The 20,547-nt window shown below is 34.3% G+C and overlaps 1 protein-coding gene across 6 annotated transcripts in view; it reads left to right on the forward strand.

Moving 5' to 3' along the window:
- Positions 1-20,547, forward strand: part of WASF1 (WASP family member 1) — a 61,292-nt gene that overhangs the window by 1,701 nt on the left and 39,044 nt on the right. For 2 of the 6 annotated variants that reach the window (XM_004753502.3, XM_004753501.3), the window contains exon 2: positions 2,433-2,587. The exons of the other annotated variants lie outside the window; for them this stretch is intronic. The gene's annotated coding sequence lies outside the window, so the exon portion shown is untranslated. The remainder of the gene's footprint in view (positions 1-2,432; positions 2,588-20,547) is intronic. 6 annotated transcript variants of the gene reach the window in all.

Raw genomic sequence — 20,547 nt, forward strand, 5'->3', positions numbered from 1 at the left:
TATTGCTATTCATAGCTTTCAGTTGAATGAAAGGCAGCATTTAATAAGGCATTTAAGGTGGGGTTTCAACTGCCATAATGAGCATTCGCAAATTTCTCTAAATTTTATTTTTCGTTCAGTTCTTTGCAATACCATGTATTTAATTACTTGTTGTGGATTTTTTTTCTTATTTTTTTTTCTAACTTCTCTCTCCAAGGATGGACAGGCTCCAGTTTTGCACGAACTACCTGAAAGATGGAATATTTTTTTGAAAACGGAAGAAACAACTGTTGGTTACTTGATTTTTGTGTTAAAAACTGTTTACCTCTCCTTACCTAAAAATAAATGATTCACTGCCAAAAATAAGTGTTTCTTTTTTTTTTTTTTTTTTTTCTTGTAAACCTCCCCTTTGGCTTTTCTCCTTTAAGCTTGTTGCCATAACCCTCTTGATAAAACAGAATTGCACATAGGCATTGCAGAGGCAGTTGTTTTAAGGTACAGTAATTGTTTTACGGCGTTTGGAAGTGGCGCACTTATAACTTGATGGTGTAGAATCAGTGCTTGGTTAGGAAATGACCTTGCAATTTACAAAATGGACACCTCTGTGCCTTGGTTTCCTTATATGTAAGTGGAGACAGTACCCATTTATGTCATTGAGTAGTATGCATAAATTCAATAAAGATGTTTTCGTAATGCTTTTAAATTTTTAGATATTTTAACTGATGGATAATGAAAGTATTTCAGGGTAAAATACAAGATAAAAACGTCATTAGAATATCACCTGGCGTGTTAGAATGGCTGATTTATATTGAATTTTGCCTTGGAGATACAGGGCTATAAATTGAAAAATGTTTCTCATCCATAAAGAGTTTTTAATGATTGCAAATTTAATAGGTATTGTAGTTAATACCTATATGTAGATATAACTATGGATATAGTTCATATTCATGAAAAAAGTTATATGACTTGATAATAAACAAGTAGAACCTTGAATTCAGTTTGTAAAAATAAAATTTTTTTCCTAAAAAACATTAAGGCTTTTTTCATTGAAAAATTTACAGATGACATGATCCGAAATACATTTACACCTTACATTTGTAAGGTGTGGTATGGAGTTTTGCTTAGGTTTATAAATAATTCCATATTCAGATGCAGTGTATTAATGTTGTATAATACTATATTACACTTTTTTTTTTTCATTTTCAGAATAGTTTAAGGTATCCATTTCCAAGTGTTTGGTTTTCATTATCACAGAGATAGTAATAGTAACTTTTGATCTCCTTATTGGAATATTATTAACTCAGTTAATTTTCATAGCAAAAGTTACTATTAAAATATATTATTAGAACTTTTACCAAAGCTGTATTTTTGGTTACTTTGTGGGGAAACTTCATATAGATGATGAGTTTATTCAAACGTCTTTAAAATTACTAATGTGTAGTTTCTTTTTTTGAGAATGAATTTGATTAAATTTTTAATGTTTTCTCAAATGATCAACTTAAAATTCAGCTGTAATTTTCACTTGGGTAAATACAGTTAATTAAAGGTTTTTCTAAGATTCTTGAGGACAGAAACTACCCTGAATCTTACTGTCAAAAATCTAAAATGGCTAGCATAGTGTTTAGCCAATAGTAGGGCCTCATTTTTGTTGTTATGAGACAAATAGAATGAGTGAAGAATATCCATTTATTTAATGGATTGAATAGAAATTTTTAAAAACACATTTATCAATAAATTTTAAATCATGAAATACAGCTTTATTTCAGGAGAAAAGAGAAAAATGCTTTGGAGTTTCTTTGAACTTTATTTACCTGCTCAATTAGAATTCCTTTACTCCCATTTTTTGGAAGAGTACTAAATATCTGTATACAATAATGTGAGGGATTGTCAACCTTTCATTCATAAAATGATTAATTTTCTTACCTCTTCTAGGTCACTTCATGAAAATATGCATTAAAGGTTTTTTGTTGTTTTTCCTAAATTAGATAAGTATAGAAATGTTTTGGTTCTTTTTTGCTTACTTCAGTTTTCCAGTGAAATATTATTAAAATGATGTATGTTAATTATCTCCTGTGAGAAATGTGCCTGAATACCAAGTTTTAAAAATAAGTGACCCTGAGGTAGAGCTTTTTATGAAGTGAAGAATCTTTGAATTTTTAATTTATCACATTCAGTTTATAATTTTGAGTCTTTGTGTATTGCTGTTTCCTAATTTAGCATTTTTAGATCTTTATTTTAATTTAGATCTTTATTTTAAAATTTGTAAATAGTTTGGAATTGGGAACTTCCTCAAAAACAATATTCTTGGTGGTTAGATTCGCAGGCAGCCCACCAAATTTAACCCATAATATACCTAAATTATAAGATTTATAATATTAGAGAATTATATTACTAATAATTAGGATAAATATATTGAAAATAACTACAGTTGTGTACAACACTTTTTCTTTCAGAAAATCCATTCAGAATTTTCTTTGAAATTCTAAGAATACATTTCTATTGTGTTAGACATGACAACATTATTAGGAACTTGTTCTCTAATACCCAGTGGATGTGAAGAGGAGGATCTTCCTCAGTTCAGTGAGCCTTCCATTATATGGGGCAAGAGGTGAGAGAATGAGAGAAATTGGAAGGAGCTAGGGTCTTCTGTGTGATGTTTGATAAGTCATAAGATTCCACTAAGAGCTAAATACTTTTCAGGGTCTTTGGTTTTCTGGATTGTAAAATGAAAAAGTTGAAGTAGGTAATCTCTGAGGTTCCTTTTAGTTACAAATAAAATTCAGAGGCATTTCAATGCTCAGTGTAACCACTTGTTTATGAGAGCTGATTTTTCCTTTTTACTCTTACTGCCTCTGTACTTCGTCCTCTCAGGGAATTTCTTCTCTCTGGATCTACCCCTGAAAAGATTATAGTCTTAATCTTTTTCTCACATGCCTGTTCTTGGAAGCAAGACTTTTTAGGGTTTTTAAAGGAGTTTTTTATAATATTGGTTGTTTTGTCTGCTTTTATTTTTATTCTTTTTTATTTTTTAACTCCTGGTTCCACCAAGAAACAAAGATTATTTGATTTGTTCTATTCTTTTGAGTTTTTTACTGATAGCTGTTAAATAAAGTCAAGGTAGATTTTATTTATACTTTGGAGGAAGATCATACCCAGTGAATCTTCAGAGAAATTTTTTTTATAAGGAAAAATATTGGAACTAGGGTTTTGGAATGGGTTTATGAAGGTAAAGTGATGAAATATGGCCCGAGAATAGGGTTGCCACATACTGTATGGGATATCCTGCATTTTTATTTGTTAAATCTGACCCGTCTTGCATTGGGTGCTGTGGAGCTTTGGGCATGGCCGGAGGATGAGTGTGGTGGGGTTGGAGGCAGAGTGAGAAAGTATGTTCATGGATCCATTGAGAATAGAGACAGGTTTGTTTTTGTCTTAGTTGGTGGTTTTGTTTTGTTTTGCTTCATTTTTGTGTTTCTAGAACTCGTTCTGTAGGTTAAATAGATATTTGAGTGGGTACTTAAATTACTACAGAATAGTAGGTAAGTAATTCCCTTAGGTGGAAAGATCAGGATGCTGTGAGAAAAGGGGTTATGAAACATAGCTATGTTAGTCATACACATTGGAGTATTTTGCAGATTTTTAATTAACTTCTTATTTGGAGGTTAATAATATTACAAAAAACAAAAAATGTTTTCCTAAGTAGATAAAAAATAACATTGCATGCTTGCTATATATATAAGTCACTGTATACCTACCATTGTATTTGTTACTTTATTTCATTGGTATCATAATCCTATTAGAATTTAATGGAAGAAGAGGGTTAACTGAAATAAACATGTTGTTTATTGGCTCAACAGAAGCACAGGTTGTCTGGAAACCACTTTCTCTTTCCTTTCCTCAGTAAGTTAATGTGGAGCAACTATTTTAATAACTTGATAACAGTAATTCTGCTGCCTGCTACCCTTCCCCTCATCTGTAATTGGTCAGTCTAGTGGTGGTTACCACTTGTCCTAGGCTAAACCAATTATTCATTCAGCACATAATTATTGAAGGCCAGCTGGGTGCTAGAAGTATATAATGGAGAGCAAAATAGAGGTCTCAGTTCTCTTGGAGTTAACAGTATAGTAAGAGAGACAGATACTGAACAAATACATGAGTCTGTAATTAGAAATTGTGGTGAATGCTATAAAGAAAAAGAACAGGGAACTAAATTTACCTTGGGAGTCAGGGAAGGTGCTTTGAGGAAAAATTAGTGGAAGTTAGCTATGTGAAAAAGGAAGAGAATGCAAACAATACATATTCAACAGTTTTGAAGTGGGAAAGAGCTTGTTAGATTCCACTAAGAGCTAAGAAAAGGCCAAAGTAGATAAAACTCAACGATATAGTGAGCAAGAGGGATTGTGGCGTAATGTAATAAGGTTGTTAAAGGTAAACAGGGGTCAACCATGTAAGGCCCACATAAGTTATTTCAGTTAGGGTTGTGGATTTTATTGTAAGTGTATTGGGGAAAGCCAGGAAGGGTTTTTAATCAGGTTAACAACTGGACCAGATCCATCTTTTAAAAAGATCACTCTGGGAGATGAGTCACAGTTCTGCCCATTTCTGTAGTTTATAGGTGCAGTTCTATACACCTACACTAAGCCAGGAGGACACTCAGAGCTTTTCCTGAATTCTAAGTGCCCAGAGGGTTTTGCTCTAGTGAAACTGGAAGATACAAAACCCAGAAACTGTTAGTGGTGGTATTTCTTGTCATGTGAACTAGGTAAATGGGCATCTGGAAGAAAGAACAAGAGCAGATACAGTCCTGGCTATCTATAGTCACCTGTCCATGGTCCTGAGATTGGGTTCCAAGAGACACCCAAGTGTAATACCACTACTACTGCTATATTTTTGTAATAAGTTTTCTTTTTTTTTTTTTTTTAAATAAACTAGTTGGAATTGTATTTCTGGTACTTAGCAGCCAACCAGCCAAGTCCTATCATAGATTAATTTGTATTCATAAAAATGATAAAAGTAAAATTGAACACAGATTTTAAAATCCCATTTTTTCTCTAACTGCCCCGTGCTGGTAAAGTACCACTTCTTAAACTACTGGTTCTAATGGAATTCTAAGGAGGTGGAGGTTGGGTGTGGTTAACATCTATTAGGTGATGTTGGCAGCAGTGCTTTATTTGGGGTATGTTTGACAATGCTAGAGCTTTCTGCCATTCTTTCCCCTTGAGTAACCGTTATTCAGGTCTGCTCTAATTAAAGTAAATGTTTCTATACTGACTAACTCATTTGAAAAGGAAAAAGAAAAGCTTGCATGTCAGTAGATTAACTTATTTGATTTCTCTACCAAAAATATGAACTTTCTCATTTTTTCAGATTATGCTACAAAAGTAAGTCTTTGTTTTCCACCTTTTAATAAGACTCTATTGTCTCACATGTGTCATATTTTTGGGAGGGCTGTGATAAATTTTGTAACATACATGTGCTAGAAATGATGTTAGAAAATTGTGGAAAGGTTAAGGAAAAAAGGAACAGGAGAAGCATTTTATATTTTAGTTGAGGATGAAGACTAGTACTTATTTATTCTAAAAACCAAATTAAAGCTTTGTGTGATACATCATAATGTCCGGCTAGAAATTTATCAATTTTGTTGATATTTAAAAAAATCATTTGGTTTCATTTGTTTTCTCTGTTGATTTCCTGTTTTTAATTTTGTTGATTTCTTTGCCAATGCTTGCTGTTTCTGTAGTTTGTTAAGATGGAACCCAAGATTATTGATTTTAGATCTTCTTTCCTACTGTATGCATTCAGGGCTATTAATTTCCCTCTAAGCACTACTTTTGATGGATTCCACACATTTTGATAAGTGGTATTTTTCATTTTCACTTATTTCAAAATATTTTTAAATCTCTCAAGTCTTCTTTGACCCATGTGTTATTTAGAAGTGTGGTGTTTAATCTCCAAATATTTTGGGATTTTCTGGCTATCTTTCTGCTGATGCGTTCTATTTTAATTGTTTATAGTCTGAGATCATACATTATATGATATATGTATTCTTTTAAATTTTGGAAGGTGTGTTTTATGGCCCAGAATGTGGTTTGGGTGAATGGTCTATATGAACTTGAGAAGAATGTGGTTTCTGCTGGTGTTGGGTGAAATACTGTATAAATGTCAATTAGATCCAGTTGATTGATGGTGTTGTTCAGTTCAACCCTATCCTTACTAATTTTCTGCCTGTTGGATCTGTCAGTTATTTATAGAGGGGTGTTGAAGTCTCTATAATCATGAATTCATCTATTTCTCCTTGCAGTTCTGTCAGATTTTGCCTCACATATTTTGGTTCTCTGTTGTTAAGTGTTTACACATTAAGGAATGTTATGTCCTCTGCTTCATGAATTTACCCGTTTAGATTATGTTATGCCCTTCTTTATCCCTGAAAAATCCTCCTGCTCAGAAGTCTGCTTTCTCTGAAATTAATATAGCTACTCCTGCTTTCTTTTGATTAGTCTTAGCATGTCTCTATCCATTTATTTTTCATCTATCTGTATCTTTATATTTAAAGTGGTATCTTGTAGGCAACACATAGTTGGGTTTTTTTCATCCACTCTGGAATTGTCTTTTAATTGGTGTATTTGAACCATTCATATCTAAAGTGGTTTTGATATAGTCAGATTAATATCAATCATTTTTATAACTTTTCATTACAGTTTTTTTTTCTCTTTTTCAGCCTTCTCTGGTTTTATTTGTGCTTTTTATATGGTTCCTTGTTCTCTCTTCTCTTAGAGTACCAATTATACTTCTTTTTGGAATATTTTTAGTTATTGTCCTAGAGGTTGCCTGCCACTTCACAGGTATTGCAGATTTCTTATAATGGAGAATTCCCAATTTCTCTTTCCCATCTGTCGTAACAGTGCTGCCATTTATTTTGCTTATCCATATGCTATAATCAACTGGAATTTTGTGACTACTATCACTTTGAACCAACAATTATCTGTTAGATTCAGGAATAAAATATTTTTTAAATCTGTCCTTCATTTATTCTTCTGTGTAGCTCTTTATACAGATTGGAGTTGCTAACCTATATCATTTTCCTTTTCTCTAGAGAACATTTTTCTTGCAAAGCAGGTCTATTGGTGACAAATTCATTTTTTATTTGGCTGAGAAAGTATTTCTTTTCATTTTTGAGATAATTTCTCAATGACAAATTCTAGGTTGGTGGTTTTTTATTGAAATATTTTACTCCACTCTTGTTTGCATGGTTATGGATGAGAAGTCCAACATAATTCCTATCATTGTTCCTCTATAGATAAAGCATTTTTTTTTCCTGATTTCTTTCAATGTTTTTCTCTTTGGTTTTCTTCAGTTTGAATGTTATATACTTAGGTATAGACATTTTGGTGTTTTTCTTTGCTTGATATTTTCTGAGCTTTGTGGATTTATAGTTTGGCTTCTGTCATTAGTTTTGGAAAATTCTCAGGCATTATTACCTCCACCAGTGCTTCTCAGCTTTTCTTCCCCACACTATAGGTATGTCAGTAAGGCAAAGGTGGGCAGGAATTGGGTAGTTTTCCTTTCTCCAAGTTGGATAAAGCTCTGATGAAGTCTTTTTTCTTTGCTAGTGTGGAGAATTCTATGGACTTGTTTCAAAATGTTATTTTTTCCTTTCCCCCAGTGAAGCAGAAGGGGATTTTTCTTTGATTTTAACTAGAGAAACTTGTGGGGCATAAAACCTTGGAAAGTGTTATCAGCGCCCCCCCACCCCGCCCGCCCCACTAGACCTCCAGGAGTTTTAAAGTCTCAAACTAGTCCACAATCAGCCTCCAGCAACTTCTTCAAGTTACCATTTAAATGTTCATTTCAGTTCCTGACTTCTGTACCTTCTGCTTCTGTTGGCTAATCTGTATTCTCTGTATCATTCTTTCTAGTTTCTTGGGTGAGTGTCCTCTGGTCTCAGTATCTCAAGATCTAGGAAAAGTCCATTATTTTTCAAGTTGTTCAACTTTTATTTTGTTGTGAGTGAAGAGTAATGACTTCCAAGTGTTTTACATGTCAGAGGGGAACCTGGAAGTAACCAAATAGGAAAAAAAATGTGTAATATTCCACTGTATGAATATACCAAAATTTATTTCATTTGTCCCCCCCGTTAGATGCTTAGGTTGCTTCCTTTCTTTTATATGGCAAGCCATGCTCTAGTAATTCTCCTTGGATAAACTGCAAAATTTTTAGTTTAATGGATATTAAATTCAGATATCTATATCTCCTCCTTTAATTACCCAGAGATTAATCAGGAATTGGCGTACCTAAACCAGAAGACTGGGTTTAATTCTTAGTCCTTTCTCTTAGTCCTTTATCTTGGATCATTTTACTTCTGATCATTTGTAAAATTTGTAAAATGTGTATGATAACCACCACATGGAAGAGCTATTGTAAGGATTAAAAATACCTAGAAGGTGTTTGTGAACTATAAAGCACTATGTAAAAGTTAGGTAACTTAGGTATATTGAATTGTGATATAAACTATGAGGCTCAATTATAATCAAGCACCTTGGTAATTAACTAGCTTGAGACCAGGCTGCCTAGGACAATGTTTTGAAAGAAGATATTATGATTAAATGATAATTCTGAGAAAGGAGGCATAGTTGGTTCTGAGGGAGATAGCTAAGTAACAGGTACACCTTAAAAACTTGATGAAATGATATGTTGATAGGGAATATTGTTTCACTTATGATATGCTGGTGTACATTGTTATGTTTGATACTTTGAACTTCCTTTAAAAAAAAAAAAGATTTATTTATTTGGGAGAGAGGAAGAGCATGAATGGGGCAAGAGGCAGAGGGAGAGGGAGGAGCAGACTTCCCCTTGAGCACGGGAGCTCTATGCAGAGCTCCACAAGGACTTTACCTGGAACTCAGTCCAGGACCCTGAGATCATGACCTGAGGCCAAGTCAGATGCTTAACTGACTGAGGCACCTAAGTGCCCTTGAACTTTCTTAATATTTCACTGTCAATGTTATATGCCTGCTTCTAGTAGCTTCCCCCTCTAAATTGTCACATCTGATCTACTGCATTCTAGGAAACCAAATGAAATTATACATCAAAGGAGGGCCTTGTCCTCTCTGTTAATTAATATTATATTTATTGAACAGGTGTTAGGTGCCAGATTCTGCTGAGTGCTAGGTATTCATTGGAGAAAAAAACCAAAATCCTTGCTCAAATGGGGCTTGCATTCTAGTGAGTGAAGTAGGCAATAAACAAATACCAATATGGTATGATCAGTGGCAGTGAGTGCTATGAAGTAAAGTACAGCAGGGCAAAGATACAGAAAGTAATAGGAGGAGCCACTACTTTAAATAGGGTTGTTAGGGAGAGAGAGGGGAGCAGACCTGAATGAAGTAAAATGAGATGTAATAGTTTTTAAAAGAAAAGTACAAAAATTATTGCATAGACGGAGGCTTCCTCTGCCTGGAGTCCTTAGGTGTTTATTTAAGGTATACATTTTAAGTATTTCTACAGTTTTGATTTTGTTACATAACACAGAAACTAAAAGTATGCATCACACCATCTAAAAATTTTTATGCTAACTTCTGGGATGAAAGGCAGGCTGAAAGATGAAGTTTAGATGACAAAATGTTGAAACTTTAGGAACTTTGAAAGGTTTAAAAGAACCATTGTAATACAGTCATCTAAATTAGAGTTGCCTTAGAAAATGTAGGACATAGATTGATTCAAAATAACACTGTAACAAATGTGTGCTGTAAGCAGTGGCCTGGAGGAACAGAATGCCTTCCCATTTGGCTGTATTGCTTCTGACCTCATAGTGACATCAGTAATAACAGTAGTACCATTTTTTTGAGCCCTTATTATATGCTAGGCACAGTGCTAGGCATATGTGATAATACAGGCTGACAACAACCCTGTGAAAAGGTGTAGTTCTAATTTTTATGAGGTACAGACTAAGCTTTAAGCTGCAGAATCTTTCAGCAGTAGCCAAAATTTAATTGCCCATTCTCGTAATGCTTATGCCTGACTCAAGCTTTCTCTAGATGTAAGGGAAAAATGGAATTATTTTGATTTACTTGTTAGGTTGTAAAAATGGAGGTATGTGTTGGAGATTGGTTCCAGAGTTTAAGCCATGCACAACGTAAAAATCCTGTTCCAATTAGTGTTAGAAATAAATGAAATTAATTAGAATTAAATGAAAATGACTATATCATATTCCTTTGAGCTTGCAGTTATTTTTGCCAATAATTCATACACAATCAAAGAATTAGCAAATTGATTAGTAAGGAATATAGTACTTGGCTTTATCTTAGAGGTGATCTCATATTCTAAGTGATTTGGTGCTGTTAACCGGAAATAGAGAAGTCCAAAGGATGAGTACATTTTCTTTCTTTTTTGAAGAGTCATGGAAAATGACTTTGAATTTGGATGTGTTGAATTTGGATTAATGAGACATTTTGTGGTATTGTCTGGTAGACTGATAGCACAGGATTAAATATTTATAGGGATGTTGTTTGTATAAGTGATTTTGAGGTGATAATTCAAGATTTGAAAACAGATGGATTTATGAAGAAGAGAGTGTAGAAGGAATGGGGTGTAACAAAACTCCTGACTTAGTATTGACAAGGTAAGAATTAAAAGGAGAACCAGAAGAGAAATGCTGAAGGTGTGCTCAGAAGGTATATAATATGTTACATTCTGATACGGCGGTTTTTTGGGACCAGAAGGTAAGGTCTTGTGGTCTGGGGCCCTTTTCCTTTGAGGAGGCATCTGAAATACTAGTGAGGTGGGAGGGGAAGCAAAGCCAAAAAGTTGACGGTTTTGAAAATAGAGGATTGTGAAAGGATTACAAGGACCGTCTAAGGTTAAAAATTTATAATGAGGAATTGAAGAGGTAGGATAGACTGTTTAAATCAGAAAGGAACATTTCAGAAATGGAGGTTTTGGAGGTAGAACTGTGTAAGAATGTGTACACAGACACTTCATATAGTTTGTAGAAGGGAAGGTGCTGACTCCTCAATCCTCAGGTCTGGAATGGAGCCCTCGAGAGAAGAGTGGTATGCTTTGGAATGCCTGGCTTTAGTCTACATGCTTCTAACACTTGATTTGGAGTTGGCAAGCAGTACGTGCCATGTCATCTGAGGTGGAAATCTTGGAGGGAGGAAAGGAGTCATGGGCTACTAGTGAGTGCTCAATTACAAATGCATTCTACTTCTTGCTTGCTAAAGCAAATCTTTTTCATTGGAATAGAGGCAGCTAACCAACATTCATGTACCTTATATCTTAGTGCTAATATCATAAAAATCATATTTTCATTGTCAGTCTAGTCATGGAAGTAAATGAAATAAAGCATGTTTCTACGGATTTTTCTATAAAGGACTTAGTTTCATTCATTAGCATTAAAAAGAAAATGTAAATTTCCTTTTTGTAATGTTATACTAAATACAGAAGGATGACATTAATGACCTGCCATCCGTTGAGCATGAATTTTAATATATATTCCTTGTAGTGGGGATGGATTTATGATTCTCCAACTAATTTTAAATTCATTAAATTCACTCATTTAAAGTCTTACTGTTATGTGAGAGGTCATGTTAGGAGCAGAAACTGCTGGTTAAAACAGTATTTACTGTAATATCCTTGTGGAGTCTTTTGTAGGGTAAAATGAGATGATTGTTGTAAAAGGGCTTTTGAAACAAGTCTATATTAATATAGGATGTTACTGTTAACATAATAGGCCCACAGGACTAGGACTGTAGATAAGGCCATGATTGACGTTTTTAATGAAATATTTAGTGTAATATTTAAGTGTTTCTAATTTAATAAATGACTAGACTACTAAATTATTTGTTTTGGTACTCATTAATTTAACTTTATTTTTAATTTTAAAGTAACTCCCTATCAGTTATAAGTAAAACTAAAGAAAAGATGGTGGTGACATATTGAAAATTAAGTCACTTACTCTACTTAAGATTTTGTTTCTATTTGAATCTGTTTTTATAGATAGCTGCATCAGCAAATAATGGTAGCTATATCTATAGTTTATTTGGGGATGACAGTAAAGTGTACAAATTCTTCAAGTTAAATATAGATATATCTCACTTTAAGAAAATTTAATATGAAATCACTAATGAAGTGAGTGTAAATAAAAATAAGAAAATAGGTCTAGGGACTAAGTCCTGCCTGCCTGATTTACTTAGTATGTGTATTAGTAAGTAAGATTTAGACGTACAGAAGAGGAGAAGGTGGTAGGAAGCAAGACAGGAGTTGAGGTTTCTAGAAAGCCCAATTTAAAAAGCATTTTCAAGGAGTGAACACCTGTGTCAGATGTGGTTAATAGGTTGAGTGAGAAGAGGCCTGAGAATTAGAGCAGATCACTGATCATGGTGAGTGGTTTGGTACGCTGCTGGAAATGAAAGCCTGCATGGGACAGATTTAAGTAAGAATTGGTGGAGAGAATCCGAGAACTCAAGGAATATTGCCATAAAGGAGCACAGAGAAATGGGAGAGGGGTTAAAGTTGCTAGAGGGAGAAGTGAGACCAAGAGAGGTCTGTTTTTGTTTTTGATCTTTTTTACAGAACAGTGAAATTATAGCATGTCTCTATGTTGATGGCAGTGATCCAGTAGAGGGGAAAACAGTGATGCAGAAGAAGGAGAGGCTAATTAATCCCTACTGCTTAAGTAAGATTTGGGAACTGGTCTGGAACTTTATCACCATATGAAATGGTTTCTGTAGAAAAATATTTGACTTTGACATAGACAAATTGTAAATTTCTAGTAATCCAACTCATCATCTATTTTATAGTTGTTTGGATTATTTTAAGTGATGGGGTGGGAATTGTTAAAGTTGTACGCTTAACCAGTTTTCCATGGTGATTTCTGTATTTATTTTCATATGTGGACAGAGGATAGCAAAGCTCACTGATCTACCTGAGCCTGTCCGATTTTGTTAGTCCTTAAGATTTTTTAGTCCTTAAGATTTTTTGCTAGCATATTTCCAGAAAAATTTTTATGAAAAACCATATCCTCTTGTACATTGAAGTTGATCTCCAATATTACGATTTTAAGTTTACATCATCTATTTTTTTGTTTATAGGTAGTAGAAAATAAGCATTGTATAGCGTGATATGAGTATTGACTATATTGGAATAAGTAATTAATAAATGCTATTTGATTAAATGGATTTTTGATAGCTTTATTTAAATATTATTGACATATAATTACACAATTGGATAAGTTTTGACTTACGGATACTTTATTGAAACTATCATAAGATAATGAATCCTCCCAGATTTCCTAGTCTTCCTTTATATTTTCTGCATCCTACCTCTCCCTGCACCTTCCACCAACCTCACCAACCCCACCAAACCTAACCCTCACCCTTGGCAACCGCTAATCTACTTTTTGTCACTATAGGTTAGCTTGCATTTTTCTTGAACTTTACATGAATGGAATAATGTAGTATATAGTCTTTTCTTTGGCTCCTTTTGCTCAACATAATGATTTTTTAAATTCACACAAGTTGTTTCATCCATAATTAGTTCTTTTTTTTTTTTTTAAGATTTTATTTATTTGACAGAGAGATCACAAGTAGTCAGAGAGGCAGGCAGAGAGAGGGGGAAGCAGACTCCCTGCTGAGCAGAGAGCCCAATGTGGGGCTTGATCCCAGGACCCTGAGACCATGACCTGGGCTGAAGGCAGAGGCTTAATCTGAGCCACCCAGGTGCCCCCATAATTAGTTCATTTTATTATTGAATGCTCTTTTATTGTATAAACACTATTTCAGTGATAAGAGTTTGCTATTCATTCATCTGTTGATGGACATTTGGGTTGTTTTCAGGTTTTGGCTACAAATACAGCTGCTATGACCATTCATGTAGAAGTCATTATTTGGACATGTGCTTTCATTTCTCCTGAGTAAATACATAGAAGTGGAATGGCTGGGTCATATAGTAGGCATTTCTTTATCTTATAAGAAAGTCCCAGAGTGTTTTTCCAAGTGATTGTGCCGTTTTATATTTATGTATTTATTGTTTTAGATTTTAGATTTGAAAGAGAGAGAGCAAGCACAAGTCAGGGAGAGGGCAGGAGCAGAGGCAGAGGGAGAAGCAGACACCCTGCTGAGTGCAGAGCCCCGTGCAGGCTGATCCCAGGCCCCTGAGATCATGATCTGAACCAAAGTCAGAGGCTTAATCAGCCAAACCACCCACGTCCCCAACTGTGCCATTTTTCTACAAGCAACTTACAAGTTCAGTTGCTCTACATCCTTACCATTCTGCTTTTAGCCATCTTAATAGGTCTGTAGTAGTATCTCATTGTGGCTTAAATTTGCATTTCCCTAATGACTAATGATCTTGATCCATTTTTCATGTGTCATCTGTATGTTTTCTTTTATAAATTATGTGTTCAAATCTTTGGTTATTTATTTATTGGGTTGTTTTCTAATTGAATTTGCAGAGTTTTTTATTCTGAATGCATGTACTTCATCAGATCAGTGACTTGCAAATATTTTCTCTTAATCTGTGCATTGTTTTTCCATTCTCTTAACAATATCTTTCAAAGAGCAGAAGTTCTTAATTTTGATGGATTCTAGTTTACTAGTGATTCATTTTATAGATTGTACTTTTGGTGTTATATGTAGGAAATCTTTACCTAACCTAAGGTCACAAAGATTTGGGTTTTTTTCTAAGAATTTTTATCATTCTATATTCTACATTTAGGTCTGCAACCCATTTGTACATGGTGTGAGGTAAAGATAAAAGGTTTTTTTGGGCACCTGGGTGGCTCAGTGGGTTAAGCCGCTGCCTTCAGCTCAGGTCATGATCTCAGGGTCCTGGGATCGAGTCCCGCATCGGGCTCTCTGCTCAGCGGGGAGCCTGCTTCCTTCTCTCACTCTCTATCTGCCTGCCTCTCTGCCTACTTGTGATCTCGGTCTGTCAAATAAATAAAATCTTTTAAAAAAAAATCTTGAAAAAAAAAGATAAAAGGTTTTTTTGATGTGAAAAATTAATTGAATATATATATATATATATATATATATATATATACACACACACATACATACATATGGTGCTATTTTTATAATAAGTATGAAGTCCAGTAGTATAAATCCTTTGCTAGTATTTTCTTTTTTCAGTGGGCTATGTAAGTTAATTATTTCTTCTTGAGTGAGTTTTAGTAGTTGTTTCAAGGAATTTGTTCATTTCACTGAAGATGTTGAATTTATTAGGATAGGTTGTTTATAACATTCCCTAACTATTCTTTTTTAAAAAATATTTATTTAAGTAAACTCAATTTACACTTGAGTGGTTGGGGCTTGAGCTCATGACCCTGATGAGATAAAGAGTTGCATGTTCTTGGGACTGAGCCGGTCAGACGCCCCTCCCTAAGTATTTAATATCTATAGAATCTCTAGTTATATATGATATAGTTATCACACTGTTCATTCCAGGTATTGGCAATTTGTATCTTTTTTTTTTCTTCCTTGATCAGTCTGGCTAATTGTCAGTTTTACTGATGTTCTCAAAGAACCAGCTTGTGGTTTCATTTTTTTTTTCTTCCATTGTTTTTCTGTTTCTGTTCCATTGATTTCTGCTCTCATCTTTGTTATTTCCTCTCTTTTGTTTATTTTGAGGTTAATTTGCTCTATTTTTTCTGTTTCTTGAGATGAGTGTAGTTGAGGCCATTCATTTGAGACTTCTTTGCTAATACAGACACTTTAGTGCTAAATTCCCCCTCTGTGCACTATTTTAGCTCCTTCCTTCAAATTTTAATATGTGGTTTCCATTTTCAGTTAGTTCAAAATAACTTTTTTTCATTTCATTTCTTCTTTGATTTGGGATTATGTAGAAATATATTTTCTAGTTTCCAAATATTTTTGTATTTTCCAGGTATCTTTCTGTTACTGATTTCTAATCAGACTGGTCAGAAAACACATTTTGTAGGACTTGAATCCTTAAAAATTATTCTTACATGTTTTACATTACAGAATATGGTCTCTCTTGGTAAATGTTACTTGTACTCTTGAAGGAACATGTATCTGCTGTTTTGAAATAGGACATTCTATAAAATTCAAGTAGGTTGGGGTACCTGGATGGCTCAGTTGGTTAAGCACCTGTTTTCCACTCAGGTCATGATCCTGGGGTCCTGGGATGGAGCCCCCCTCAGTCTCCCTTTATTTCTGCCCCTCCCACCTGCTTGTGCTCTTTCTCTCACACGCTCTCTCTCTAAAATAAATACTATAAAAAATTCAATTAGGTCTTGTTGGTTAATGGTGTTCTTCAACCTCTATATTCTTATTTTCTGTCTACTTGTTTTATCAGTTATTGAAAGAGATGTTGAAATTTCTGACTACAGCTGTGCACTTTATTTCTCCTTGAAGTTCTATTTTTGCTGTACTTTAAGGCTATTTTTATTAATTTTTAAAGATTTTATTTATTTGAGAGAGAGAGAGCAGGGGGAGGAGCAGGAGAGAGACAGGCAGACTCCACACCAAGTGCAGAAATGAATGTGGGGCCCAGTCCTATCCCGGGACCATGAGGGATGCCAAAACCAAGTTGGATGCGCAACCGACTGAGCCACCAGGTGCCTCCAAAGTTGCATAAACATTGTAGATTTGTGTGTCTTTTGATGAATTGACTTTTATTATTACAAATGATCCTCTTTATTTCTAGTAATATTATTTGACTTTTTGTCTGATGTTAATATAGTTGCTCCAGCTTTTTATTCATTAGCATTAGCATGAAATGTCATCTTCCATTCTTTGACTTTTAACCTATCTGTACCTTCATATTTAAAGCAGATTTCTTGTAGACAGTATATGGATGGGCCTTACTTACTCTTTTAATCCAGTCTCACAGTCTCTACCTTTTTATTGGCATGTTCAGATAATCTATGGGTAATGTGATTATTGATATAACGGAGTTTAAATCTATCATTTTGTTATTTGTTTTCTTGCTCTCTTGACTCTTCATCAATCCTATATATCTCCTTGTTTGTCTTTTCTTAGATTGAATGGTTTTGGGTTGTTTTTTTTTTTTTTTACCTGCTTCCTTAATGATTCCATTTTGTCTCCTTTGTTGGCTTAATAGTTATAAACTCCTGTGATATTTTAATCTTTGTTTTATAGTTTATAGTATACATTTCTAACTTACTGTTTATTGTCAAGTGGAATGGTGAGTTTTTCACAAATTAATTTATCCAGTTTTCAGATTAATGTTATGTCATTTTGCATTCATATTCCTTTAAATTTTGAAGTCATATCTACCTGATTCAAATCCTAGCCATGCTACTTACTCATTTTAGGATCACTTATACTTTCTGTGTCTTAATCTTCTCATCTATAAAGTGTTAAATTCTTTCATACTCTTTTGTGAGATAGAAAGCATTTAGAATAGTACCTGACATGCAGCTCTAGAATTGGTAGCTACTTTTACTAAAAATCATGTTGATGAAACTGTCTTGGGAATTTTAGTTATCTTATCTTGCTTCTCAACCACCCTACTTACGATACTTAGGACTTCTTTAAATGAGTCACTGGTCTGCTACTCTTCTCCTTTCTCCATTTTGAATCAATCCTGCCAAATTAATCTTTCTCCAGGGTAATACCAATCATATCATGTCATTTCTCTGTTCAAAATATTTCTAGCTAACTACTCACTCTCTCCAGGATTAAGGACAAACTCTTCATCCTGACAAGCAACATAACCTATTGTATCTGTACTTCAACTTTCTTTAACTACTCTTTTAATTTAACTTGATATAGTTTAGTCAAACTGCAATTCTCTTTCTTCCTTCAGTGTGTACTGTATGGGTGATTCTTGAACAACATGGGTTTGAACTGCATAGGTTCACTTACATATGTATTTTTTTTACAGTATACTGTAAATATTTTTTCTCTAGCTTACACTAAGAATACAGTATATGATACATAATAACATACAATGTATGTGTTAATTGACTATATTTTGGTAAGGCATCTGGTCAACAATATAATATTAGTGGTTAAGTTTGGGGTAGTTAAACATTACAGGTGGATTTTCGACAGTACAGGGGCTTAGCACCTCTAACCTCTGCATTTTTCAAGGGTAGTTTTCTCTGAATTTGCTGTTTTGGGGAGCAATTATGTCTGAAAATCACCTTTTGTAAGGTTTTCCTGTGTTCATTTGTCACAGTCCTTTGCATCTTTGAAGGCTCTCATCAAATGCTATTTCATGAAGCTTTTAATGGTTGTGGTCTCTCCATTCATTATGTTTTTACAATTATCCTGTGCTTTTCTTATATCACTGCCCTTACACTCCCTTGTACAGGCCCCAAATTCCTTATCTGTATTTCTGAAGTCCGAAAGACTCTGAAGGCTGGGAGTATTTTTTTTTTTTTTTTTTTTTTAACTTACTTGGTGGCTGTGGTGTACAGGGTAACGTACCCTCAAAGATGTCTGCGTCCTAATCCCTGGAGCCTGTGACTGTGGTGCCTTACTTGACAAAAGGGACTTTGCAGAGGTGATTTAATTAAGAATCTTAGAATGGGGAGATTAGCCTGGGTTATTGAGACAGGCTCAATATAATCATGGAAAGAAAGAAGCAAGAGAGTCAGAGAATGAGATGTGATAGCAGAAGCTGGGGTCAGTGTGATGAGATAACTGCTCTGAAGATGAAAGAAGGCCAGGAGCCAAGGAGCACTGACAGCCTGTAGAGACTGGAAGGGGTAAAGAACAGATTCTCTCATAGATTTTCTAGAAGGGACCTAGCCCTGCAGACATCTTGGCTTTAGCTCAGGGAGATGTCTGACTTCCAAAACTGTAAGATAGTAAATTTGTATTGTCGAAGACACTAAGTTTGTGGTAATTTGTTACAGCAGCAGTTAGAAACATACAGTGATAAAACCTTACCTGAACTGATGTGAGGCTATTTGTAGTCTTCATTTATACCAGTTAATATAAATGTTCATACATTTTATTATATACACAATAAAGTTAGAAGTATATATATTGTATTACCTTTCTAAAATTTGAGAAATTCTAAATTCTGAAACACATTAGTCCCCAAGGGTTTCAGAAAAAGAATTTGTGGATCTAGAGTCATTTACACTAAATGACATCTTTTTCAACTACAAGATTATAAACTATGCGAGGGCAGAAATTGAGACTTATTGCTCATCTCTGTCTCTCAGTTTAATGATTTACAGGTAAAGTTTGAAAAAATTATTGAATTGGCCATAATTCTATATATACTAAAAATGTGGGAAACCTGGGAACTGTGCAGATCATCTCAGATCCTAGTAAGGGAGATAAGACCTATATTGGCCCATGATGAGGAACCATAATGTAAGTGACATACAAATAGTAAAGGACTGAAATGGTCTGTGGAAGTCCGACCAAAGAGGGGACATTTAGCCGTAACAGTGACTATCATTTGTATAGCACCTACAGTACTAAGCTCCTAATGTGTATCATTATTATTATTTTAATTGAAGTAGAGTTGACACACCATGTTACATTAGTTTCAGGTGAACAACAGCAATTCAGCAACTCTGTACGTTATGCTTACCACAAGTGTAGCTACCATCTGTTACCATCCAATGTTATTACAATATGACCTACATTGTATAACATTGACTATATTCCCTAATTCTATGATTTATTCACTTAGAACTGGAAGCCTGTAAATCCCACAAAAATCTTGTAAAACAGATGCTCAGAGTTGTTAAATAGCTCTGTCTTAAAGGTGAGTAGATTAACTTGGGCTCGTTCATTGAGGAGGGAATTGCATGAACAAAAATCTGTAAATGAATAGGCACAGAATATATAGAATTAGATTCTCTTTCAGAGTGTGTCTACTTAATACTGTAGTAAGTCTGAACTATGGTTATTTGTTGAGTAAGATGTTAACTGTTCTCTACTAATGAATGATTTTTATTTTTATGTATGTGAATATTTCCCAAATTTCCTTCAAGAAACATATTGATTATATTAAAAGCAGAAGTAAATGTTCTTTCACAAAATTAAAAGATAGGTTTGTTTCTGAATATATTTGGAACACTTTGTTTGATGCTAACTACTATTTGATAAAAATTTTTTAAATTAGTGACCTACTTAAATTTAGCTCATTATACTGATTTACATGCCATACAGACATGTTTTTCCCCTTTAAAATAACTGACCTTAGAAATTCTCTCTTCTCGGGCGCCTGGGTGGCTCAGTGGGTTAAGCCGCTGCCTTCGGCTCGGGTCATGATCTCAGGGTCCTGGGATCGAGTCCCGCATCAGGCTCTCTGCTCAGCAGGGAGCCTGCTTCCTCCTCTCTCTCTCTCTGCTTGCCTCTCTGCCTACTTGTGATTTCTCTCTGTCAAATAAATAAATAAAATCTTTAAAAAAAAAAAAAAAGAAATTTTCTCTTCTCAACAGCCTGAAAACAACCATTATTTAAAAGTCTGTTTCAACACAGTTACTGCTTTTTTACTAGAAACAGTGTGATCCTGTCTTGGGAATTGCACTAAGCTGTGTTTGGGAATTACTATATAAATTTCATTTCTGTATGTTTCAACAACCTGGTATTTAACCTGGTAAATGCTCTTATA

This window comes from Mustela putorius, unplaced genomic scaffold, assembly GCF_011764305.1.
Source record: "Mustela putorius furo isolate JIRA1106 unplaced genomic scaffold, ASM1176430v1.1 tig00000450_pilon_pilon_pilon, whole genome shotgun sequence".
In the NCBI taxonomy this organism is placed as follows: domain Eukaryota; kingdom Metazoa; phylum Chordata; class Mammalia; order Carnivora; family Mustelidae; genus Mustela; species Mustela putorius.